Genomic DNA, 20,683 nt, shown 5'->3' with positions numbered 1-20,683 from the left:
TTGGGAAAATGTCCTGATTTGGGACACCAAAAAGTTCTTTCGTTTTTTATGCTTCGATATAACGTACACTATTTTTATTCCCTATTTGGGCTAATTCTGGGTAACAAGACTAATGCTGCAACAAAACAATGGTTTGAGTGATTTCATAGTTTATCTGGAGGATATTACTGGAAAAAACGATATTTTCAATGTTGTACGTTATATCGAAGCAAAATGTACGTTATATCGAGGGTACGTTACATCTAACAATACCTGTACTTCCAATCCTTGCTTCCCCTTTTTACACCAATGTTGTTGCGGGGGCCAGTGAAGCGATCGCTTTATCAGGTTCCTGATAATTTCTACACTCTGATAAGATTTTTCACATGAACATTTACTTACTGGCGGCCACTCGAATGATGACCACCGGTTCTCAGTGCCAGCAGCAAGTGATTCTTTTTCGCGCATTGCCATGAAAATTTTGTTTCCCTCAAACCAAACCCGATTCGAGATACTCAATAACCTTGCCGCACGAATTGCACTCGTTGTTTCTTTTCTGTTTTGTGATTGTGCAATTAAATGGCCTGGGTGATTCTCCGTTTTTTGGTTGTTTTGCCTTTCCCTTGGCGTCTCTCCACGACGATGGAATTTTGTTTCGTCTTTTTTCCAGCCGGTTCTCCCTCTTCTTCCATCGTGTTGGCGTGTGTATGTCGGTCGGTCAGCAACAATTAGCTACAAATTCTCTTTTGCTGATATTTAGCCGTGGTTGTCGACAGCGTAGTTAAATATTTAGATTCCTGTCAAGGTCCCCTCCATCTCCAGCTCCGCGGCTTAGTGTCACATTTATACCGCTGCATTACTTTCTACAGATTAGTTATTGCAGCAATTTTGGCCTGGTGTGTTTTGTACAACTCCAGACACATTTGGAAGAACCCTCCAGACAGTTTTACTATCGATTACAGATGAAAATGATAATTTCGTTATAGATATTTCATATTAGTCAATCCAATACAATGTAATGTAATTTTCTTAGAAAGATTCCTTGGCCTGACAAAAGGTTTATCCACCGGGTTTACGTGTAACTAATAAATACAAATACAAATACAAATCTTCTTCTTCTGTCTAGCTGGAACAGAGCTTAGCTCTGTCCCTTGACAGTGATCAACTAGCAGCTTCTAAAAGATATTACGCGATTTCCAGATGTACTGACTTGAACATACTGGATATACAATGAATGGCATTGGACAGCCCAGCCAGCGTTGCGCAAAATATTTCTTCCCCTGGAGGCTCAATACTGGAACTGCTTTTTGACTGCGCAAGTGGTTGTTGGTTGCAACACCTCCCGCAGGTAGGGCAAAACGAAACACGGGGAATGTTCCCAACCCAGTCGGAGCTCATCCAGCGCAACGTGTAGCAGTAATAAAATTTACAACAAATAACAATAAATAAAATGACCCGTTATCATCGCCGCTGTCACACCGTGTCTTGAAAAACAGAAAATTTTACTTACACCTTATCGGCGAGCTCCCGCACTTTCCACATGCTGATGAATTTATCCATATTTGGTGTGTTGGCGTTCGAAAAACACTAGGAAATCTGGAACTTCTCCTCCGCCGACTGAAAGTACTTCAGCTTACAATTTCAAAACAATCACACCAAATTCTGACGTTTCTCTTTTGCTGACTGCGATGATGGTGGCACTCGTGACGATTCTTCCCAGACTGCTTCGTTTTCTTCACCTTCACCGCACTCTTCCACTCACACTCGCACACTCTTGCACAACCTGATGCGATCGCGGGGCAGAGTCGAAGTGAAAAAAAAACTTCCAGCAAGTCACTTCCTCTCTCTCGCCTGCGGTGCTAAAATTGCCCCCGTGCTCCGCCTATGGTCGCCACGAAAAAAAAACACCATTCGAACCGAAAAAAAAAATCACTGCACCGTCCTCCTCCTTTTGGCACTTGGCATTCGTATTTCAACACGAAATTCCTGCTCAAATCCGTCAAATTCCACCACAGTCCGAAAACGCGCAACGTTGCGACAATCCAGAATATGAGCAAGCAAGAAGTTGGTACGGATTTTGGCTCCCTGCTAGCTCACTTTTGACTCACACTCCACGCGACCGATGAATCGAAACCGCGATCTGACAAGCGAATGTACTGGCTGAACACAGTGACTGCTGCTCTGCTGCTTGCTGGTTGGCTGGAAAAGCAATCATCATCATCATCGGTGGACGGACGGGAAAAAGAACAAGCACCACTACTAACGAAAAATGATGTGTCGTGACGAGACTCACACACACAGGAACACCCTCGTGTCAGCGATGTCCCTTGTGGCGTTTTTTATGTCGTTTTCGTTTTTGCGGCGGTGCTACACCGCACGCTAGTTTGAAGATACCCATTAATGGGTACTTTAGTACCCATTTCCAACTAAAGTGGCTTAACCCATTTAATGGGTATTTGCCGTTTACCCATTAATGGGTATTGGCCACGAACTTCATAAAATGGGTATTTTTTACACTTCATCTACAATTAAAAAATGGGTAATAAAACCCCATTATTTCGAGAGAAATATTGCAGATTGAGGTTAGGGTATTCGGCAAGACTTCTTAAAATGGAAAAGTAGAAAAGATGAGACTGTACACATTTAAATTGTATATTTATTATGTAATATGAAGGACAGTTAGCTCTATATCTATCTCTATATAATTATCCTCCATTTTCGAAGCGCATCCGACTTTCAATGCTCATAAAATCACAGCACCGAGAACCCGCCCTTTCCGGGACTTTTTCATCCAACTGCAATGAAAAAATATGTGTTTAAACTTCTTCAGAATGATCAGTATGGATATACCTACATGCTACCATGTTACCAATTTAAATAACAATATCCTCTTCATCTGCGATGTCGATTGTTCGATACAATGAATCACAAAGCTAAATATGCTTTTTTTAAAAATCACGAAGTCCAACAATGGCGGTTCTGAAAATGACAAATAATCATGGGTGCTATTTACCCATTATTTTCATCAGAAAGAGAACTTCGTAATGGGGTTTATTTACCCATTATTTGAAGTAAGAAAAAGCCCCATTTTTTGACAGCTCAGTACTGTTGCAAAAAATGGGTACTTAAGACCCATTTAATGGGTATTTGAGAACTAGCGTGCGCTTCGTGCTACACTTTTCGCTGAATAAACGAACATTTTCGGTGCAATGAGAGTCTAATAGAGGTGGGGAAGAAGAACTTCGTGTGCGTGAGATCCGTGTCTGGTGCAAAACATGTCACTACTACAAGCAAAGCGAGCTCCCATAAGAACGCGTGTCAAATAGTGACGTCACAATTTGTGTTTACATTTTTCTTTGCTTACTAATACATAGCCATCTCTTCTTCTTCCCCACCTGTAATATACTCTCATTGTTTTCGGTGCAGTTGCATTGGTGTGCGTGTATAAACACCAAAATATTGACAACTTTGCAAACGCTGATTGGTGGACACGGTGTGCACCAGCTACACTCCCGATTTTTTGAGTGCTACACTATCCTGCGTGGTGCAGAAAAAGTGCTGCACCGGTGTAGCACGGAAATCAAAAACGATCATTTTTGGTGCAAAAGTGCTACACCGGTGTAGCTCCACCGCAAAAACGAAAACGACATTAGAAAAAATAAACACAGAAAGAAAAAATCTGATGTTTTCGCCATCAAATGGTCGGCGTTCAGTCAGAGTGGACTATGCGATTTTTCGGGCAGATAAAGATAAGCTGAGGACTCGGCTGAGGAATTCGTTAAACCTGAACTTTTCGACATTATTTTGATGCAAATGTGTCATTACATAAAAGAATAATAGTATTTCTGAAAATAATGCCGAAGATTTGAAATTTCCAGTGTTAACAGGACATTTTCTCGAAATCATTGAAAATTAGATGGTTCGGTCCAAGGGGAATGACATATCCTTTTCTAACCGGAATATCCGCATTTATCCGTTTCTAACCATCGCTAACCGTTGCTAAGCGAGCTGCTAAGTGAGCACCAGTTAGACGCAGTTAACGACGGTTAGAAACGGATAAATGCAGATATTCCGGTTAGAAAAGGATATGTCATTCCAAGGGGAATGACATATCCTTTTCTAACCGGAATATCCGCATTTATCCGTTTCTAACCATCGCTAACCGTTGCTAAGCGAGCTGCTAAGTGAGCACCAGTTAGACGCAGTTAACGACGGTTAGAAACGGATAAATGCAGATATTCCGGTTAGAAAAGGATATGTCATTCCCCTTGTGTCATTCCCCTTGGTTCGGTCTGATTTAACGCCGACCAAATAGGCTCCTAAAAGCAAAGATATCCGATTAACAAGATGGCCATGTGAGTGGGGCCCCCATATAAATCATAGGAAGCAAGTCTCTTTTGCGATTGTGCTGCCACGTAGGGGAACAGTATAAAACTACAAAGCAATATGTATGTTACAAAGCATACTAAGATTTTTCTCGAAGCAAATGACAATTGATTTGTTTTGAACCAGTCGATGAGGATTCTGAGGGAGATTCAAATGACTGAATACGATTGTGGCAAGGCAGGTTTTTCATTCAGAAAAGGTTAGAACATTTATTAAACGACAGTTCTTGCTTTGCATGGCTGCAGGCAATGGTTCCAATCAGTTGCAACCAGATGATGCACGGTTATTGAAGAAGTTCCAGGATCACGATCGTTGGAACGACTTCGAATGGATTCAAGTGGCGGCTGATTCTTTCAACACAATTATTTATGATTTTGTTTGGATAGTATACATTAGGCCTGTCCAGCTTTTCAAAAATGTTCTCTGATTCTCAAGTCCACCCCCATATTTTGATTGGCATCCTAAAAGAAGTAACTGGTCAAAATTTCAGCCAAATCCATTAAAATTAAGAGGTGCATCAAATCAATTTTGTGTTTTTCGACTATTTTTGAACTTCAAAAAATCATAACTACACTAAAACATGTCAAAACTTAATTCTTTCGGCAGAAATTGAAAGCTATACTTGTTTGCTACAACTTTTCCGAACAACGTGTGCCAATAAAATAGAAGGAAACATGTGTAATTATCACATTTGTAATCAGAAAAACCTTAAAAAGTTGATTTTTTGATAGATTTTTTTCTGGAACACCCTAATATACGTAATAAGTTCGATTTTTCAAAACTGCATCATATTCTCCAATGTTTTTTGATTATTTGCTTCTTTGGCACCAATGCTGTAGGAGTTGAGTAAAAATTACTAAAATTCGTGAAAGCCAAATGTGACCTAAAAACTAGCTTTTAGCACAGAGAACAGACATCCAGGCTAGAACAAATTTCATCCAGAAAGTTGTGTAAGGATTTGAATCTTCACTTGAGTGAGCTTGCAAACCAATACACGATGACAACACTAACGCCGCCAAACACCATATTGCCACAGTCAGTGGTGAATTGAAACATTTCAAGTGGTGAATAAAATTAGTATGGGAAATTAATCGATTGCAGCGCCACGCTATTGCCACTTGTGTTACCGATTTCAAAAGACCGTTAAATTCCTTACACAGCTTCAGAACTGGAGTTGGATGTCTGTTCTCTGTGCTTTTAGGGTGCAATCACGCTTTGGCGCGCAAAAAGTGGCATCGCGTCAGCACTGATATGATAGCCAACACCTGTCATCGCGCTTGTTTGTTATCACCCGTGGTAGGGGGTAGCCAAGGCAAACTACTAGGAAGCAAAGCTACTACGTTCAGTACAATTTCGCGCCACAACGTGATTGCCTCCAAAAAGCTAGTTTTTAGGCCACATTTGACTTTAACGAATTTTAGTAATTTTTGCTCAACTCCTACAGCATTGGTATCAAAGAAGCAAATAACCAAAAAACATTGGAGAATATGATGCCGTTTTGAAAAATCCATCTTATTAAGTATATTAGGGTGTTCCAGAACGAAATCTATCAAAAAATCAACTTTTTAAGGTTTTTCTGATTACAAATGTGATAATTACACATGTTTCCTTCAATTTTATTGGCACACGTTGTTCGGAGAAGTTGTAGCAGACAAATATAGCTTTTAATTTCTGCCGAAAGAATTAAGTTTTGACATGTTTTAGTGTAGTTATGATTTTTTGAAGTTCAAAAATAGTCGAAAAACACAAAACTGATTTGATGCGCCTCTTAATTTCAATGGATTTGGCTGAAATTTTGACCAGTTACTTCTTTTAGGATGCCAATCAAAATATGGGGGTGGACTTGAGAATCAGAGAACATTTTTGAAAAGCTGGACAGGCCTAGTATACATTTTTTAATTATGTGCTTTTGTTAGGTTAGTTCGGGCAGAAAAGAACAATAAAGATATCAAATACCACTTGAAACTGTCAAAAAATACCTCATTCTTTTCTCGTGAGGGGCGTACTGGAGCACGAGCTTTACTGGTATATGCAAAATGACAACAGACTGGTGGATCATAAAAGCAAATTTTGGGAAACGATGGTATATGGGCAATGGTCAGTGTGCCTCACCCAGGCTTGGAACATAACGATTTGTAAAACATTATATAGCGCATTTAGTTCACCACTGGACTATCGCACTAGTTTTCACGAGTGCGAAAACGCTAATAAAAGTGCGCGATTGCATCAAATCAACTCGGTGTCTTCAGAGCACTTGTTCTCCATAGATTGAAGAAATAGTGCGCCGAAGACATCAACCTGATTTGATGCAATCGCGCACTTTTGTTTACGCTTTCGCACTTATAATGTCGCAGTTTGCAGTCCAGTAGTGAACTAAATGCGGTATACAAAGCGTTTGCAAACATTTATTTTCAAATTTCGATTTTACATTTTACAAAAACGTGAATCCAAAATACGATTTCAACTTCACAGTTCTTGCACAGTTCTGGCACAGACAAACAGACGTATCACTTGGAATAAATTGCAATAAAAATCATCGTCACGAAAACATAATCACCCAATGCTAATCAGGCTGTGTTACGCAAACCACTCAGTAGGTGGCAGTAGTGAGCAAACGTCAAACAGGAGCAAAAACGATGCGAACGCCGTGACCGAGCGATTTGCGAACTACAAAATATTTGAACTAACCGTTAAAAAGGGTAACGATGAGAAGTGAGTAGAGTGAGACGTCTGTTTGTCTGTGGTTCTGGGTTTTTCTATTGCCGCAGATGACTTGTCATATGCTACGACGTAACAACTGAACACGGATGGCAATATCAAATGCACAAATGCTCTATCGCCGCTCCCAGGTTGCTCCCGCATTGTGTATTAGGATGCTCCAAATTGTCCGCCGCATTGTTCCTTGGTTGATCAGATTTCAACTCCCTGGAGCAAGTACAGCAACTCTGCGCCCGCATTTTAAAACCGTGGCCTCACTGTTTTCGTAAATAGAAATTTTAGCATATTCCTAAAATAATTGATAATAACTTTCAATACTGAATTAATAATATTCAATTATGTAAAGTTACCAACCTTTCATTTCTTCACAAAGAACAAACACTTGACAACTGAAAACAAATCTGTTGAGTTAGCAACCACCAAAAGCAAGGCATATACTTCAACATCTATCCCACTATTTAATTCTATATTCTTCCGTAAGCTTACTGATGGCGTTGCGTTTGTGTTTCCAGAAATTATTGGAAGTTGAGGGGGTCTGCTAAAAGCCTATCTCAATTTTTGCATAAATCGGTCAAGTATGAGCCATTTTACGAAGTGACAACAATATTGATGATGATATTGGTTTTCACGGGTTATTGGACGCAACCTCCTGTCAAAATTCATCATAAAAACGGTTCGTAAAATGGACTATTGGTGAAGGAAGTCATTTGGGCCCTCTTTTGTTTGTGCTGTTTGTCAACGAGCTCTGCGAAATTATTAAATCTCCGAAGCTGATGTTCGCAGACGACCTGAAGTTCTTTCGTGTAATCGCATCGCTGGTTGAATGTTGTGCCATTCAAGCCGATATTGATGTGCTATCGAACTGGTGCAAGTTGAATGGTATGGAAGTGAATGTCCGTAAATCCAACGTCATCACATTTAGTCGGAAAACGAGCACAGTCCTTTTCGACTATAAAATGTCATCAACCAGTATCACCAGGGTCAGTACCATAAAAGACCTAGGAGTTCTTCTCGACAGTAAACTGAATTTTGCCCAGCATATAGCAGCAACGACCGCGAAGGCGTACGCGACACTCGGTTTTGTCAAGCGAAACACACAGCAGTTTGAAGACGTTTACTGTTTAAAACACTCTACTGCGCTTTAGTACGTAGTGTTCTTGAGTACTGTGTGCTAGTGTGGGCGCCGTATCATGCCACTCAAATCAACAGGATCGAACGAATACAACGCAACTTTATTCGCTATGCGCTTCGCCGGCTGCCGTGGAATGATGCCATCCGTCTTCCACCCTATGAGCAACGATGTGGTCTGATACACCTACCAACATTGGCCAGTAGGAGGATACTGCTTCAGCGCTTGTATGTCTATGATGTTTTGTGTAACAACGTGGCCAGCTCTACGTTGTTAAGTGCTGTTAATTTCAACGTCCCCGCTAGAGCCACGCGACAAACAAGTTTCATCCGTCTTCCTGTACACCGCACTGAATATGGGAGGAACAATCCGTTCGAAGTTTGTTGTCGACGTTTCAACGAAGTTTATGTTAGTTTTGATTTTAATGTGTCCAAGTTAGTTTTTAAAAATAGGATTAGATCTTAAACATCTGTCTGTGCGATTAGTTCGAAGGCATGTATAAATAAATAAATAAATAAATAAATATGACATATTTACTCATTTTTCATGTATTCCTGTCAGGTAAAGCCCATAAAATAACTATTTGATTTTTTTTAAATTTTCCTTGATGTTCAGCACTCAATTTTGAATAAATTTTGTTTACCGTGTATGTCAAACAGGAACATTCACGGAAAAACTAAAGTACCCAAAAGTGAGATCATTCCACCCAACTTCATTTTTCTGAGTATAATGTGATTTTATTGAATTTCAATACCTTTTTTTAATGAATAAATTAATATAACAGTTTTAATTTTCGTGGATAGAATGACAGTTTAATCAACAATCAATATGCAACTGGCAATTCGCCCGTGACGCCAGTTTCGTCAAATTTCAACGACCCCAATCCCCCAGTACATCGTTTTTGAATGAAGCCTAGGAGGCGGCGCTTTTGACGCTGCTAACTGTCAACCGTGTTTTCGTCTACTCATTTCAAATTTTGTCGACAACAAGTGAGCACAATTAGCGGAAACCAATTGAGTTTAAAAATAATACTTAATATAAAACCTTATTATGTTGGTTTATTCAGTTAACCTCATGGATATGCTAGAGGATTATCCTCAGAAGGGTTCACTTTGCCATTGAAAGGCACACGGTCCCTAAGGACGTTTAACACAGCAGATTTCCATAGGAGAGCCAGGTACAACGCAGAAACGTCGGTTTTGCTGATACGAAGGGATTTTTTCCGATGGAAAATCGATTCAACTGCAAACCCAGTGAATTTCACACCGGGACCCTATCCTCTCTACCTACGTGCCAAGGTGCGTAGCCACCATGCTGCAGATCAAATCAACTGTAGCTTTCGGGATGGGCTCAAAAAACCTCGATTCTCCATTCTCCCAGAATCCTTTTTGATTTTTTGGGTTTCCTGTAGGCGAATTTCGGCGCACTTTTTCTTCGAAGAGACGATTTTTTTTGCTGGTGAGTAATGGAAGAAAATTTCTTCTCTTCCAAGAAATTGTGCGCCGGAATGCGGCCACTGGACGTTTTCGGACGAGGGAGAAGTAGTGTCTAAGTCAAAGGTGTGGGTGGACCCTTGTTGGAAAATACTTTGTTTATTCATTTCATTTTAATAATTTACACTGGACCAGTCTGTGCTGTTGCACAAGTGAGATGTGCATCTTTAGCTTCGATAGAATTGACCGGGACTCGGGAACGATAAGGCAAGAATGACTTTGAAGGGAGTGCGCTTGGGAGTGCGCTTTTATTGATAAATGACCAATAAAGTGGCCCTAGGTCTTTCGATGACGCAAGTGGGGGTCACTTCATGTAGGAACCGGATGAAAGGCAATTCCTTGATCGCTCTGAGAGCTACAGCCAGATGCTTTTCCGTGGACGCCGAAGCAGACGGTTTTCGTGTCAATTTTTTCAGACATGAAATAAATAAACAAGAATGCTTTGACCATGGTAACGGGATTGCCGAATTTACTTGTTTGCTATGATGAATGGGCAAGAACATGAAGCGAATTCACAAGTGAAAGCGCCGCTTCGAGCGAAAACAGGAACGGGCGAATTTACTGGGGGAGCGAATGGCGTCATGAATTGAACGGAATTTGTTCCTTACTTTTACATCTTGGAATTAAATCTATGGTTTAATCATAGACTAATTTTTAATTTTAATTTTTAAATTTTAATTTTAATTTTTTTAATCCTGAGTTCAATCGATAAAATGACAGTTCGACCCGAACAAAAAAATTTCCCCATACAAATTTTAAATGCATTTTAAAAATAGTTCCCACATTCCAAAAATTATGACATTTTGGATTTCGACTAATTTTTGGCCGAAGAATCTGATTATGGCATAAGCACTGTTTGCAGTTCAGAAGGAATTTCTCAGCCTATCTTGATGCATGGGAAATTCCTTGCCTGAATCGCTCAAGAAACCGGTTTTTCTTCGATCGCAGCAAGGTATTTACATATTCTAAGGTAGTCTTAGATGTCAAAACTGGCTGAGCGGCCATTATTTTTTCACCGTGAGAAATTCTGAAAACAAACACCCCCCCCTCAGCAAATTCCTTTGAAATTTGGCTTCCTCTGCTTTTCCCCACAAGAAATGATAGTTCAAATGGCAGTCACCGAAGAAAGTTTCTGCCAGGAATCACTCAAGAAGTTTCTTGTGCGATTCCTTTCGAACTCGAAACTGCGCTATAATCTGGATACCCCTAAAGAACCCAATTGCATACACATAAATAAAATTACTGAGTTGAGTGGGGTGTTTCTGTAATCTCTATATAATCCATCCGAAAATTCGCCAGGATTCTGAACGAGAAAACGTCTAAGTGAATCTACAATATATTGTACGTAACGTACGTCGTTTTCAAAATTTGTTACTGAATTCTCCGTTTCTGCAAAGAAATGGTGCAAAAAGCGTGGGTATTATGATTCCTTGCCTAATTTGATGATGTTTGAGTAAAACTTTGGATAACTATGTTGTTTATGTTGCAAGAAATGGAGAAAACAACAACACTGTTGCCCAAAGTTTTGCTCAAACAGTATCAAAATAGGCAAGGAATCATAATACCCACGCTTTTTGCACCATTTCATTGCAGAAATGGAGAATAGGAAGCAATCAGTGAAGTACTAGATTGAAAGTAGTGAGCTGGATTTTTGTATGGTGAGATGATCAATTCTCCATTTCTGCAATGAAATGGTGCAAACAGCTTGGGTTATATGATTTCTTGCCTAATTTGATGCTGTTTGAGCAAAAGTTTGGGTAACTGTGTTGTTGAAGTTGCAAGAAATAAATAATACGAGATTCATAAAGCATCTTCTGTGCCGTTTTGGAGACACTTTTGGATACATTTTTGGAGAAACTCCATGGAGCATTATTGGAGAAAACTTTTAAGCAACTCTAAGCGAATAAATTCCTCGAGCAACAAAAAGAGAATTTTCAGAAGTAACTACATACTAGATTCCAGGACCAACTACATCAAGACACAAAAGATGCCTAGAACGCCTGAGGAAAATATGAACAATAAATTTGAAGCAACTTATGCAGCAAGATAAAGTTGAAGAAACTTCCGGAAACAATTGTTAAAAATCTAATTTTTGAAGAAATTTAATGATGAAGTATTTCATCAACTTTAGAAGAGACCTATGGAAAGAATTTACTAAAATCTTCAAGAAACTCCTGGAAAATTTTCGGAAAAATCCGGAAGCTATTCTAGGAGAAATTCTTGGAAACGATTAATGAGGAATTCCTGAAGTAACTCTAGGACAGTTCCAAAGGCAAATCTGAGAGGAATTCTTGGAGGAGTGCCAAGAGAATTCTAGAAAAACTTAAAAAAAACTTCAAGAAATTTCTCGAAAACCTTCTGGAGCAACTCCACAAGAAATTTTAGGAGAAAATCCAGCAATCATTTTTGGAGCGATTCAAAAGAAATTCTTGTAAAAGCTGCTTGACAAGTTCTTGAAGTGGCTTCAAGGCAATTCTAGGGGCAATTTCTAAATTGTTTGTTTGAATTTCAAACGTTTGTCTCAATCAAACTTAAGAATCTAAATTGAACTGTTCAGATTTTTAATAAATATGCTTTAGAAGTGTTCTTTTTGTTGCATCGATGTTTTATGCGGCCCACATTTCGATCCCGAATTGCAAATTTGGCCCGCGGTATCCTCCAGCTTGAGCACCACTGCCTTAAACAGTCGACGTGTGGAGGCCAGTTGGCTTTCCTTTCCGAGATCCTTCCTGTTTCCAAATATTAAACGCGCTGCACATTGTTGTTTGCCGTAGCGGTAGGAGAAAAACAAAATCAGGCAAGGAATCAGGTTGGATCCGGCACCGAGGCTCCGGCCCAGGAATCGAGATCTGGAATCAAAATGAGATATTCTAGAAGAGAATAACAATAGATTTTTGTTGGCTTACCGTTCTTAATTAATGGTAAAATGTCTTTGTCTAACTTGGATCGTCGAACTCGAAAACTTTCACGAAAAAATTGAAATAAAACTTAAGAGATTGTTCATCTTGTGATGATGAGCTCACAATCGAAAACAACATTTTTTCAGCCAAATATGGGTAAACCACAAGTACCCATATATGAGTAAAGTCACTTTTCTTATTTTATGAGTAAATTTTACCAATAATTATCAGTATAATTTACCCATATTATGAGTACTGCATACAAAACCCAAATATGGGTGAATCAACTACTTATTTATGGGTAAACTGATCTTAGCGTAAGATGCAATAGGAATATGAAATGAATCAAACTCGTATTTCGATGTGGGTATGTGATTTTTCAGATAAAATATAATGGGCCTTTTCATTTGACGTCTTAAATCAGCTGATTGTTCGGGCGTTTGACAGTTCTTCTATGAAGATGACACGTTCTTGTTAGCAGCTGTTGTTCAAGCTTTGTAAACAAATGCATGCACGGATCTGTCACATGAAAAGGCCTATCGGACAAATTGGTTCAGTGTGAGACAGGATTATTTTTATTGAAATTTGCCATCTGGGAAAAAAAACTTAAAAGTGAGTAAATAAATCACCAGAAACCATCATTCCGTTTGAGAGTGCACCCAGCACGGAGGAAGTTAGGCGTTCGACACTGTTAGGCATTTGTTAGTTATGTTGCTCATCGAAAAATTTTCGAGAGCATAAATCATAACCCCGAATTTATGCTGAATGTTCGATTTTTTCGCGCGTCATTGACAGTTGAGCAAATGGCAGTGGAAAAATACTTTGTTAGTTGCGGCAGCTAAAAAATCGCGTTCGTCGGTCGAGAAAATGAGAAAAATTTGCGCGTCTCAATTAGTTTAAACTCGTAGGAACCATTTCAGTCGTTCCGTCGTCCAACCCGTCAGTTCCTCGACGCTGCTGCTGGCCAATAAGTTCGGTTCGTTCTCTTCGCACTGTCGCCGGAACCAGTCATCACCAAAACAGTGTCCGGTCAAGTGTCCGGTTCCGTTAAGTTTGGCCTCATCGTGTCGGTGAGTCACTTTAATTTTAATTCAGTTTTAATTTAATGTAGATTTAATTTCAATTTAATTTTAATTTAATTTTAATTGATTTTAATTTAATTTTAATTTATTTTTAATTTAATTTTAATTTAATTTTAATTTAATTTTAATTTAATTTTAATTTAATTTTAATTTAATTTTAATTTAATTTTAATTTAATTTTAATTTAATTTTAATTTAATTTTAATTTAATTTTAATTTAATTTTAATTTAATTTTAATTTAATTTTAATTTAATTTTAATTTAATTTTAATTTAATTTTAATTTAATTTTAATTTAATTTTAATTTAATTTTAATTTAATTTTAATTTAATTTTAATTTAATTTTAATTTAATTTTAATTTAATTTTAATTTAATTTTAATTTAATTTTAATTTAATTTTAATTTAATTTTAATTTAATTTTAATTTAATTTTAATTTAATTTTAATTTAATTTTAATTTAATTTTAATTTAATTTTAATTTAATTTTAATTTAATTTTAATTTAATTTTAATTTAATTTTAATTTAATTTTAATTTAATTTTAATTTAATTTTAATTTAATTTTAATTTAATTTTAATTTAATTTTAATTTAATTTTAATTTAATTTTAATTTAATTTTAATTTAATTTTAATTTAATTTTAATTTAATTTTAATTTAATTTTAATTTAATTTTAATTTAATTTTAATTTAATTTTAATTTAATTTTAATTTAATTTTAATTTAATTTTAATTTAATTTTAATTTAATTTTAATTTAATTTTAATTTAATTTTAATTTAATTTTAATTTAATTTTAATTTAATTTTAATTTAATTTTAATTTAATTTTAATTTAATTTTAATTTAATTTTAATTTAATTTTAATTTAATTTTAATTTAATTTTAATTTAATTTTAATTTAATTTTAATTTAATTTTAATTTAATTTTAATTTAATTTTAATTTAATTTTAATTTAATTTTAATTTAATTTTAATTTAATTTTAATTTAATTTTAATTTAATTTTAATTTAATTTTAATTTAATTTTAATTTAATTTTAATTTAATTTTAATTTAATTTTAATTTAATTTTAATTTAATTTTAATTGATTTTAATTTTAATTTTAATTTTAATTTTAATTTTAATTTTAATTTTAATTTTAATTTTAATTTTAATTTTAATTTTAATTTTAATTTTAATTTTAATTTCAATTTCAATTTCAATTTTAATTTTGATTTTAATTTTAATTTTAATTTTAATTTTAATTTTAATTTTAATTTTAATTTTAATTTTAATTTTAATTTTAATTTTAATTTTAATTTTAATTTTAATTTTAATTTTAATTTTAATTTTAATTTTAATTTTAATTTTAATTTTAATTTTAATTTTAATTTTAATTTTAATTTTAATTTTAATTTTAATTTTAATTTTAATTTTAATTTTAATTTTAATTTTAATTTTAATTTTAATTTTAATTTTAATTTTAATTTTAATTTTAATTTTAATTTTAATTTTAATTTTAATTTTAATTTTAATTTTAATTTTAATTTTAATTTTAATTTTAATTTTAATTTTAATTTTAATTTTAATTTTAATTTTAATTTTAATTTTAATTTTAATTTTAATTTTAATTTTAATTTTAATTTTAATTTTAATTTTAATTTTAATTTTAATTTTAATTTTAATTTTAATTTTAATTTTAATTTTAATTTTAATTTTAATTTTAATTTTAATTTTAATTTTAATTTTAATTTTAATTTTAATTTTAATTTTAATTTTAATTTTAATTTTAATTTTAATTTTAATTTTAATTTTAATTTTAATTTTAATTTTAATTTTAATTTTAATTTTAATTTTAATTTTAATTTTAATTTTAATTTTAATTTTAATTTTAATTTTAATTTTAATTTTAATTTTAATTTTAATTTTAATTTTAATTTTAATTTTAATTTTAATTTTAATTTTAATTTTAATTTTAATTTTAATTTTAATTTTAATTTTAATTTTAATTTTAATTTTAATTTTAATTTTAATTTTAATTTTAATTTTAATTTTAATTTTAATTTTAATTTTAATTTTAATTTTAATTTTAATTTTAATTTTAATTTTAATTTAAATTTAAATTTAAATTTAAATTTTAATTTTAATTTTAATTTTAATTTTAATTTTAATTTTAATTTTAATTTTAATTTTAATTTTAATTTTAATTTTAATTTTAATTTTAATTTTAATTTTAATTTTAATTTTAATTTTAATTTTAATTTTAATTTTAATTTTAATTTTAATTTTAATTTTAATTTTAATTTTAATTTTAATTTTAATTTTAATTTTAATTTTAATTTTAATTTTAATTTTAATTTTAATTTTAATTTTAATTTTAATTTTAATTTTAATTTTAATTTTAATTTTAATTTTAATTTTAATTTTAATTTTAATATTAATTTTAATTTTAATTTTAATTTTAATTTTAATTTTAATTTTAATTTTAATTTTAATTTTAATTTTAATTTTAATTTTAATTTTAATTTTAATTTTAATTTTAATTTTAATTTTAATTTTAATTTTAATTTTAATTTTAATTTTAATTTTAATTTTAATTTTAATTTTAATTTTAATTTTAATTTTAATTTTAATTTTAATTTTAATTTTAATTTTAATTTTAATTTTAATTTTAATTTTAATTTTAATTTTAATTTTAATTTTAATTTTAATTTTAATTTTAATTTTAATTTTAATTTTAATTTTAATTTTAATTTTAATTTTAATTAAAATTCAATTAAAATTAAAAAAAAATTAAAATTAAAATTAATATTAAAATTAAAATTAAAATTAAAATTAAAATTAAAATTAAAATTAAAATTAAAATTAAAATTAAAATTAAAATTAAAATTAAAATTAAAATTAAAATTAAAATTAAAATTAAAATTAAAATTAAAATTAAAATTAAAATTAAAATTAAAATTAAAATTAAAATTAAAATTAAAATTAAAATTAAAATTAAAATTAAAATTAAAATTAAAATTAAAATTAAAATTAAAATTAAAATTAAAATTAAAATTAAAATTAAAATTAAAACTAAAATTAAAATTAAAATTAAAATTAAAATTGAAATTAAAATTAAAATTAAAATTAAAATTAAAATTAAAATAGATTTAAATTGAAATAAAATAAAAAATTAAAATTAAAACAGGCTCCGATATTTTTTATTAAATATGTTTTGTTCAGCTTTCATTCGAGGCAGAAGAGCGGTTGTAGTAGTGAACGCCGATAAAAGTTCACTACTACAATCACACTTCTTGCTCGGATGACAGCTGGAATGAAAACAAGCAGCATAAAATCTATGCCTAACATTCGTCTAACAGCCCATACTAAAACATGTCTAACGTTAGTCTAATGTTAGACTAACAAACATGTTTCGAATTTGCAACATGTCTAACAAAAGTGTGTCATATCTGTCTAATTTTAGACTAACATTAGGCAAAAGTGAGACAAAAAGTTAGCCTAACATGCTGGCCAGTTAGTCTCACATTAGGCTAATGTTAGGCTAACCCTCCGTACTGGGCATATATTTTTTAAACTTTCACAACCACATCTCCAAAAGAGAATGGTTCATTCGCGTGTGAGTTATAGAGGCGGACGGAAGGAAAATTCCCACGTGTTCTGTTTGACGAACGAATTTTCGAGAAAGAAAAGGGAAAACCACATTTTCTTTCGATTTTGCGAAGTGAACATTATTTCTGTGTAGTTTTACGAGTGAAAAGACTGAAAAAGAGTGAAAGAATATAAGTTCTGCTGAAAACCGAATCCTGCAAAATGGCGGATCCGCCGGAAAACATGAAGCCGCCCGACGGTGGTAGACTAGAGCGAGCGCAAAGGCAGTATCAAGTCTACGAATACAACCCGAACGACACCTACCCATACAGAGTCATTGTGCAGTTGGACGATCCGGAAAACAAGGCGCCAATCAACAAGCTCTCCGTAGGACGAATGCTGTCGCAAAACAATGACTACAAAAACAACATTATCAACCTGCGCGCACTAGGCCGAAACAAGGTCTTGGTGTTCATGAAATGCCATCAGACAGCAAATCGACTCCAGGCAGATCAGCAGCTCAAGCCGAAGGGATACAGAGCGTTTATTCCACGAAGCTTCGTTGCAGTTTCAGGAGTGGTGTCAGGAGTACCTGTGGACATGACAATTGACGAAATCAAGCAAAACATACGGAGCGACTACCCGATCCTCGGCATCAACCGTCTCCACAGGTATGAAGGAGCCAACAAAATTGAGACCACACGCATCAGCATCGCTTTCCGCGCCAGCACACTACCCAAGGAAGTCCGTCTGTTCTGCTGCGTTAATTCAGTGCGACCCTTCATCAACAAACCGGTGCTATGCCTCAATTGCTTGAGGTATAATCATAAGGCGGAAAACTGCCGTTCAAAGCAACGATGTGGTAACTGTGCACAACAACATGAAGATATGGAGATGGGTGCCTGCCCGAACCAACGCAAATGCCTGTATTGCAAAACCAACGCGGATCATCGAACATCGGATGAAGGTTGTGCGGAACGAGTGAGACAACGCAACATTAAGGTGCTTATGGCGAAGTCGACAATGACGTACATGGAGGCAAAAGAACAGTATCCGATACTCACCCAAAATCGCTACGACGCTCTGGAAAATGCTGCTGAATTCCCAGATTTGCCGGAAAGCTTCGCGACTATGGCGGCGGGGCAGTACCGAACAAGGAACGAACGACAATACAAACCACAGAAGCCGAAACGTCCGATTCAAGAGGTCAATATTGCTGATCAGGTCCAGGTCATGGCTGACAAGAAGAAGAAGACGGAAAAGGAAAGTACAGGAGTAGCCCTGTTCAACAAATTCAAGGTGTCTGATTTCGAGCGATGGGCACAGCGGTTCCAAGACCAGAGAACGCAAAGCATCAAAGAACAACTCAGCGGAAAGGACCTTAATGGGGATGGCGCGGCGACCAGCGGCGCAGTTAGTGGCAAACCATCGGATGCAGTAGCGGGAAGCAGCAAAAGTAAGGTAGGAGATACCAGTGGACGCCGGCTCCGTTCCAGCACGGTCGACTGGTCACAAGCAGAGAATGAACACGGAATGGAAACGTAAGTAGAACATGACAGAAAAGAACATACGTATAGTACAAATAAACATACAAAGCTTAGAAAAAAATAAAGAGGAGTTATCGAGGTTGCTAATTCAGGACCAATACAATGTAGCATTTATAAGCGAGACATGGAGCAAATTAGAACTTGAGAGTACAAAATATAAGGTGCCAGGGTATTTTTCGTTCCTTGATTCCAGGGACGATGGATACGGTGGCGCAGGATTAATTATCAGCAAGAGAATTAAAACCCGGGAAGTTTTCATGCCAAGCTTTAACAAGATACAGGTGATTGCTAGACACATCGTTTCGTCTGATATCTGTTTGGTATCAGTGTATGTAGCTCCAAAAATATCACACTTCGAACTGAGGGACAACATCGGTGCCATTTTTAAGGAAGTTCAAAAGTACAGGAAAGCAGTAATCGCCGGGGACTTCAATTCGCATCATGTGTCGTGGGACCCGAATCATTCCGACAATAAGGGCGCAACATTGTTCGAGCTGATCAACGATGAAAACCTTATTCTTCTCAACACTGGGGAAGCAACATTTGTACCTGTGGAACTTGGAAAATCACAATCAGCTATCGATTTGGTCATGGTAACGCCATCACTAATCGATTGTACAACAATGCGGACACTGGACTTCGGCATCGGTAGTCGGCATCTTGCATTGGAAACCACTATTCAGCTTTGTGAGGAGAAACCAGAACGCTATTTCATCAATGGCGCCAAAGTAAAAGCCGCGATTAATGAAATGAGTAGTGACAGTGTCAGTGGCGTCAAAGATCTGCAAACGGAAACAAGGCGAATCGTAAAGAGAGCTCGACAAAAGGATAAGTATGTACCTAAATTTTGGTGGTCTACGGAGGTAGAAAAGGCGTGGCAGGAAAAACGCGAAGCTAGAATTCGTTTCAATCGCACAGGTGGCATGCAGGAATTGATCGAGTTCAAACGGAGTGAAGCTGTATTCAACCGAATCAAGAAGGAATCCCAAAAGCAGCGGTTTAAGGAGTTCGTCGAGAGTATTGATCCTCGTACACCATCCAAGATCATCTGGGAAAAGCTACGGAGATTAACTGGGAGAAAGCGCTCAACTGCTAACGTGTTAGTACATGAAAACATGGAAATGGCTCAGGAGTTTCTAGATAAGTTCTTTCCGGTTGAAGATTTGGTGGAAGAATTTCCTAGATATCTCCCCAATTACGACGTAATGGATATCAACTTTTGGAACAGATTCCTAGCGAAGAAAACAGTATCAACATCACCTGGACCAGACGGAATTTCTTACAGCATGCTGCGCCTGTTGAATAGCGATGTTAGGGAAGTCATAATTCAGGACCTGAACAATATATGGAAGTCCACTAGTATACCTTTCGAACTGAAATCCATTAAAGTGGTTGCCATCCCTAAACCGGGAAAGAATCCAGAAACCGTTGAGGGTACTAGGCCAATTTCGATGATCAACTGTTGTTTAAAAATACTCAACGCAGCTGTTTTGGAAAAACTCGAACTACATCTTCAACAAAATCACATCTTACCTGACCTTTCATTTGGATTTCGGAAAGGAACCTCAACAATGAGCTGTCTCGAGTACGTGGTTAACAGAATCCAGGCTGGAAAGCGGAAAGGATTGATCGTCGGCACCATCTTCGTTGACCTATCGAACGCTTTCAACGCAGTGAAGCCGGAAACTCTGGAAGCTGTCCTACAATCGTATGCGGTTCCTCCAGAACTCAGCAGCTGGATAATGGCCTTTCTAACCAACAGAAGAATAGAGCTTCAAGTAGGCGACCAAAAAGCAGTGAGGTATGTGCACCAGGGACTTCCACAGGGTGATGTACTTTCACCTACATTATTCAATGTGTACACGGCGAAATTACATG

General features: G+C 34.6%; 2 long non-coding RNA genes across 2 annotated transcripts; both read right to left on the bottom strand.

The window, feature by feature from the left end:
• Nucleotides 1-2,607: 2,607 nt before the first annotated feature.
• Nucleotides 2,608-3,924, bottom strand: LOC134287237 (uncharacterized). Its single transcript, XR_009997145.1, has 2 exons — nucleotides 2,834-3,924; nucleotides 2,608-2,774 (listed from the first exon to the last, which is right to left on the bottom strand). It is a non-coding gene; the product is annotated as an uncharacterized LOC134287237 (long non-coding RNA).
• Nucleotides 3,925-9,849: 5,925 nt separating this feature from the next.
• LOC134287234 (uncharacterized) lies at nucleotides 9,850-12,862 on the bottom strand. The gene is made up of 2 exons (XR_009997143.1): nucleotides 12,612-12,862; nucleotides 9,850-12,554 (listed from the first exon to the last, which is right to left on the bottom strand). It is a non-coding gene; the product is annotated as an uncharacterized LOC134287234 (long non-coding RNA).
• Between the last annotated feature and the right edge of the window lie 7,821 nt (nucleotides 12,863-20,683).

This window comes from Aedes albopictus, chromosome 1 (assembly GCF_035046485.1).
Source record: "Aedes albopictus strain Foshan chromosome 1, AalbF5, whole genome shotgun sequence".
In the NCBI taxonomy this organism is placed as follows: domain Eukaryota; kingdom Metazoa; phylum Arthropoda; class Insecta; order Diptera; family Culicidae; genus Aedes; species Aedes albopictus.
This window is presented reverse-complemented; position numbering and strand designations above follow the sequence as displayed.